Source organism: Lolium perenne, chromosome 6 (assembly GCF_019359855.2).
Source record: "Lolium perenne isolate Kyuss_39 chromosome 6, Kyuss_2.0, whole genome shotgun sequence".
Lineage (NCBI taxonomy): Eukaryota > Viridiplantae > Streptophyta > Magnoliopsida > Poales > Poaceae > Lolium > Lolium perenne.
The window spans coordinates 256,054,477-256,061,368 of NC_067249.2; the positions used below are offsets into that span (position 1 = coordinate 256,054,477).

Consider the following 6,892-nt stretch of genomic DNA (forward strand, 5'->3'; position numbering starts at 1 on the left):
TCTACAACCATATTTTCCTCTCTCATAATAACTTTCAGTAGTATCATGAGCAAACTCAACAATATAACTATCACATAAAGCATTCTTATCATGAGTGTCATGCATAAAATTATTACTACCCACATAAGCATAATCAATTTTATTAGTTGTAGTGGGAGCAAATTCAACAAAGTAGCTATCATTATTATTCTCATCATCAAATATAGGAGGCATATTGTAATCATAATCAAATTTATCCTCCATAACAGGTGGCACCAAAAGGCTACTATCATTATAATCATCATAAATAGGAGGCAAAGTATCATCAAATTAAAGTTTCTCCTCAATGCTTGGGGGACTAAAAAGATCATGCTCATCAAAACCAGCTTCCCCAAGCTTAGAATTTTCCATAGCATTAGCAACAATAGTGTTCAAAGCATTCATATTAATAACATTCCCATTAGCATGCATATAAAGTTCCATGGGTTTTTTAATTCTCTCTTCAAACACATCATGTCCTAATTCAAGATAAAGTTCATAAAGATCTCTCATATTTTTGTTGTTTTCCATTATGCCTAACTAGTGTAAACAAGAAACAAAAAGATGCAATTGCAGGATCTAAAGGAAATAGCTTCGAGTACTTACAACGGCGAAAATAGCTTAGTAGCCGAGATCCGGAGTGTGAGTACCTTTTACCTTTCCTCCCCGGCAACGGCGCCGGAAAAGTGCTTGCTGTCCAGGACTGGCGCGTAGTTGACGAGGGAGGAAATTGTGTAGCTTTCCTTTGTTCCCCGGCAACGGCGCCAGAAAAGTGCTTGATGTCTACGGGTGCTTTTATTCTTGTAGACAGTGTTGGGCCTCCAAGAGCAGAGGTTTGTAGAACAGCAGCAAGTTTCCCTTAAGTGGATCACCCAAGGTTTATCGAACTCATGGAGGAAGAGGTCAAAGATATCCCTCTCATGCAACCCTGCAACCACAAATCAAGAAGTCTCTTGTGTCCCCAACACACCTAATAGGTGCACTAGTTCGGCCAAGAGATAGTGAAATACATGTGATATGAATAAGTATGAGCAGTAGTAACGGCACCAGAAAAGTGCTTTGCTGTCCAGGACTGGCGTGTGGTTGATGGTGGTAATATTGCAGACAGTACAGATGCAGTAGAACAGTAAACAAGCAGCGATAGCAGTATTTAGAAACAAGGCCTAGGGATCATACTTTCACTAGTGGACACTCTCAACATTGATCACATAACAGAATAAATAGATAGATGCTAGACTCTACACTCTCTTGTTGGATGATGAACACCACTAACTGTGTAGGATTACACGAACCCTCAATGCCGGAGTTAACAAGCTCCACAATATTCGATATTCATATTTAAATAACCTTAGAGTGCACGATAGATCAACACAACTAAACCAAGTACTAACATAGCATGCACACTGTCACCATCACACTATGAAGGAGGAATAGATCACATCAATACTATCATAGCAATAGTTAACTTCATAATCTACAAGAGATTACAATCATAACCTACGCCAAGTACTACACGATGCACACACTGTCACCATTACACCGTGGAGGAGGAATAGACTACTTTAATAACATCACTAGAGTAACACTTAGATGAATAGTGATACAAAACTCATATGAATCTCAATCATGTAAGGCAGCTCATGAGATCATTGTATTGAAGTACATAGGAGATAGATTAACCACATAGCTACCGGTACAGCCCTTAGCCTCGATGGAGAACTACTCCCTCCTCATGGGAGACAGCAGCGGTGATGAAGATGGCGGTGGTGTCGATGGAGGAGCCTTCCGGGGGCACTTCCCCGTCCCGGCGGCGTGCCGGAACAGAGAGTCATGTCCCCCAGATCTTGGCTTCGCGATGGCGGCGGCTCTGGAAGGTTTCTCGTACCGTGGCATTTCCGTATCGATGTTTTAGGTCGAGGAGCTTCTTATAGGCGAAGAGGCGGCGTCGAAAGGGGTCTGGGGCCACCAGACACTAGGGCGGCGCGCCCCCCTGGGCCGCGCCGCCACCATGTGTGGGCCCCCTGTGGCCCCTCTCTGGCGGCTCTCGGGTGTTCTGGAAGCTTCATGCAATCCTAAGATGCTGGGCGTTGATTTCGTCCGATTCCGAGAATATTTCCTTACTAGGATTTCTGAAACCAAAAACAGCAGAAAACAGCAACTGGCCCTTCAGCATCTCGTCAATAGGTTAGTTTCGGAAAATGCATAAATATGACATAAAGTATGCATAAAACATGTAGATATCATCAATAATGTGGCATGGAACATAAGAAATTATCGATACGTCGGAGACGTATCACTCACCCTATTCTCCGGTGAGCAACGCCACAAAGGCCTAGCCCACGCTCCACTTAGCGGTTGCCTTGAGGTCGCAACCGGCACCTTTACACGAATCTTGGGGCACACATCCACAACCAAATTGGAGGCTCCCAAATGCCGCCCACGGAGCTTTACACAAAGAACTAGCTCTGGGATGATCTCACAAAGATCCACAAAGGCACACTAAGTAAACACGAAGAAATTGAGCAGTGGTCACAAATTGGTTTGGCAGGATTGTAGATCTAGGGATTCTCCTTCACTCCTCAAATAATCACAATGTTTGGGTGGAGGACCAAGGAGATCTAGATGAATTTATGAGGCGTAATAATGGTGGAGAGAGTGTGTAGGTCGTCACCGTCCCAAGGTAGAAGAAGGATCCAATATATAGGTGGTTGACCAAATATGACCGTTGGAGGGGGAAGGATGTAATATCCCAGGATTTGGGGTTACAAAAATAGAGGAAACAGATGTGTGCATTGCATTCATGCATAGAAAATCCGGGGAATTTTCGCGCTTTAAAGTAAAACAGTCACGGTAACTGAAATTTCACTTGACCTTGGTGGTTTCACTTGACCTTGGTGGAATTGAATAGCTCATCAAGTCAAGCGCTATAAACCTCAATGTGATCTTTGTTAAAACCTTGTTTTGGGTAGAGATATTTGATCTAAGGGGTTAGATCAAATGGAATTAAAACCAACATAATAACATATTAATCAAGGATCAATTGTTTGATCTTATAAAAGATCATAATGTGGTATTCCTTGCCATAACACATGGATATCTATTCAACTTCAAATCAAGTAACAATAAAATGGAGAAGCTATTCTTAACTTATCTTTTCCATGTCCTTTTTACTAAATCAATGTTCCTACCATGATCCACATGGTATAGTTTCAACTCTAATATTAAACTCATGTCAAGGACATTCACAAAAGTTTTTTATCAAACCTTGACTGTTCCAATCTTGTCGATCCTACTTCAACGAATCCACATCTATTTTTATTGAATCTCAGAGAAAGTGATCGAGGTTCTCTTGCGTTGGTGCAATTGGTTTAGATCATCGACGTTAGTGCGAAAAAATTTGACATGACCTTTGTTGAATTCTTATGTTTTGGAGGGAAATAATTCAAATATGTAAGACATGAATTTAAATAAGAATTTGAATTGGAATTCTAATCTCAAAATAATAAGTTACATGTCCATCATATTTAATAATACAAAGCAATTATTAATAATTTCAGAAATTATAAATCAAATAAGTGTAAGTAAAATAAGATTGTTTGGTCAAAAACTAAATATTACAAATCATCATACATCCATTGAAATTGTACAACCATTACACAATTATATATTCTCTTTACAAAAGTAATAGAAGATTACAAGGAAATAAAAGAATTCCTAAATCTAAATCTTCTCAATCCTCCATTGATCTCTGTTTTCCTGCTGAGGACAAACAAAGTAAAGCCACACTCAATAAAGTACCACTTGGTTGCATCAAAATAAATATCTACTAGGGATAAGAGCAAACCTAGCCGTATGCTTGCACTTGGAAGCAAGGCAAACCAGTTTGACCACTTGCACTTCAAAGAGACTACGCAGGCAGCTTACTCACTACATGCAACCTATGTGTTGTCACCACCACAAAGAATCGCCCAAAGAGTATAAAAGTAAGGCTACAACAACCTGCCGAATCATTTGTCTCTCCCCAAAGAGCCAAAGCAAAGATATTCAACCATTCCTTGAGCATATACAAGCATCAACAGCTTAGCTCATGCACAAGAATACTATCCAGTACCAGGATTATCAGCCTTAGAACAGAAAGATAAAAAGATCAGACTATCAGATCCCTAGCAGTCATCTATCCCTCATCCAGTACTCAAACACACCCAGATCCATTAGAAGAATAACAAGAACAGCCAAATCAGCCACAAAAAATCAATTGTTAGATCTTTGGAAATATACAAGCAGCGAGGAGGAGCAAAGCTATCCACAAGAAGCAAAGTTATTCAATCCAAGACAAAGCTACTCTACAACAACAGGTTGTTAGGCAACAAGTTAATAATAGCATCTATTCATAGCAGCATATAAGGGAAGAGGGAAATAGTAAAGCATCAACATCTACATGCTCAAGATCAGCAGTACTTGGACTGATGATCACTGGCAATAGCCAGGAGCTAGAAATCTTTAGACAGCAACATCTAAGACAATATCTATCCGAACCTATCAGCTTTAAATAAAAAAGAAAGAACAAGAAAATACAAAGTGAATTGTGGATGAAGATTTCTCTCAGTCTGCATAATAATACTCATGCAAGCTCATCACAGAGAATTTGGAAAGCCAAATCTTAGTATCTATCCCTCGAGGAATCTGTGCCTCAGCCTTCGCATCACAGGCAGTGCTAAGAAAGCAAGCATAGCATCGGGTCTTATCAAATAAAACACATTAGAAATTGTATATGAGTGAACAAATAACCAAAACCTACTGATCTGCAACTAGATCGTCTAGGAGATCAAGAGGGGTTACTTTACACACATACCAATACAAAGTTGTGCAATATCTTACAAATATATGATTATGTAGTCCAAAGACCATCTAAACTGGCTTTAAAGTTACCAAGTAATTCCCTGGAATACCACAATAGTAGCCAGCCCTAGAAGTTCATCACCAACAATCTAGACAGGCATAGTTGTATCTGTTCTTATCACATACATGCACTGCGACGCCTTATAAATATATGTGATGACTACAGAACATTATTTTAATAACATGAACTAGATTAGGCAACAAAACCACCACATTAAGCTCAAGTTAAAACTTGGACATTCACAAACATCCTTATAAATATCCGCAGCAAGCTTATAATAGGAAATGCATCTACAATCATCAAGTAATCAACCACAAATAAATATATATACCACAAACAAGTGTAAACCTGTAAAACCATTTCTATTGCATTATTTATATAAGAATAAGTGCTTGTAATTTGCAGGAATAGATATAGAAATTGTTCCTGCAAGTAAATTATATTACAACATAGATATATCCTCTATGATCACTCATGCACATCACTTACACATGATCTGAGAACTAGTTTGTGTGGAAATCCAAAGTAAGTAGAGACCATTTCTTGTAAAATGGCATCGAGGAACTATTTACCGGATTGCTAAATAAAGAAATACATCTGTTCTATTTTGATAAACACCTACATATGTATATATTAATTAGCAAGAACAAAAGGACATAACCATGAATTTTCGGTTATAAATCCTATAGCTAGAAACATCAGCAAACCAGCAGCATATCATCACAACAATTAACACATAGCACTAGTCGAGTAGATCACCATAACCTGCCTTATGCTCCTAGCACATCATAGAACTAGTAGGAGACTAACCTGTACAGATTTATCAAACACCTAACTAGATAGCACCATCCTATTCCTAGTAGCTCATTATGAAGGGGACCATTTATACACCCAAAAATCCCATGGATTAACACCATAGCTCACTAGCCAGATCACTGAATCATCACCATGTATGAGAGGAAATTGGGGAGAATCAGAGATTACCCTCGCAGCGTGGCCAAGGCAGCAGTGGAGGAAGGCGACTTCGTAGCCATCCGAGAGGAGCCGGGATAGTTGCAGCCTACCACCGCACCATGGTGCGGGAGGCAACAGCTAGTGGCAGCAGCTGAACAACACAATCGAAGGCCGAGATGGTGAGGTCGACGCGGGGAACCAGGAGGTGGTTGTCGGCGTCTGGGTAGTGGAGCTGGTCTCGAGGTTGAGATCTAGGACGTCGGGGTGGAGCAGCACGAGCAGCCAGAGGCGCTGGCGTGGGGGAGTAACGCCGGCAGCCCGATCCGAACCCACGGCTAGGGTTAGACGCGGGCGAGGGCGCGCGAGAGAGGAGACTACACGGTGAAGGGGAACCGGTGGAGAAAACAGGGGCGGACCCTCGCTGACAAGCGGTGGCGGAGGATGTGGCCGGCGGCGGCCGGGATGGCAGGTGGCGACGGCGCATCGCGGGCATGAGAAGCTGCAGGTGGGGAATTTCCAGCTAGAGACAGAAAAACGTGAGAGACAGAGACGAGATTAGTCTCGTACGTATATACCTGGGATACTTGTACGTAACCTGTTTGTATGTGCTACTAGAGTAACTAGACCAATCGATTTAGCAAATAGCGGGCGTGCGTGTGCTATTGGCCCATTAGTGGTAGTCAAATCAACTATATGGTCCTACTAGTATGTGTAGATGTGTATTAGCACTTACACGTATCTGCAGGTGCTTAGAAGTACTATACACATTTGTGTGTTTAATAATTACACGTTAGGTCAAGTGATCCACTAAATCTAATTTTACATAGATAATTTGTAGAATGATTCGACTATGATTTAGACTATAAAATTCGATAAGTAGAAGTAATATTAACTACTTATAAATTATATTCTAGCACTACATAGATTGTTAAATGAATATTTTATTTAACTTAAAATAGTTGTAATTAAATCCCAAAGATATTTAATACCTTTTAGGAAACTCATAGAACATCAAAAATA

General features: G+C 40.5%; 1 long non-coding RNA gene across 1 annotated transcript; it reads right to left on the reverse strand.

Annotated features, from left to right (window-relative positions):
* Positions 1-3,566: 3,566 nt before the first annotated feature.
* Positions 3,567-6,411, reverse strand: LOC127305263 (uncharacterized). The gene is made up of 2 exons (XR_011746190.1): positions 5,903-6,411; positions 3,567-3,774 (listed from the first exon to the last, which is right to left on the reverse strand). It is a non-coding gene; the product is annotated as an uncharacterized lncRNA (long non-coding RNA).
* Between the last annotated feature and the right edge of the window lie 481 nt (positions 6,412-6,892).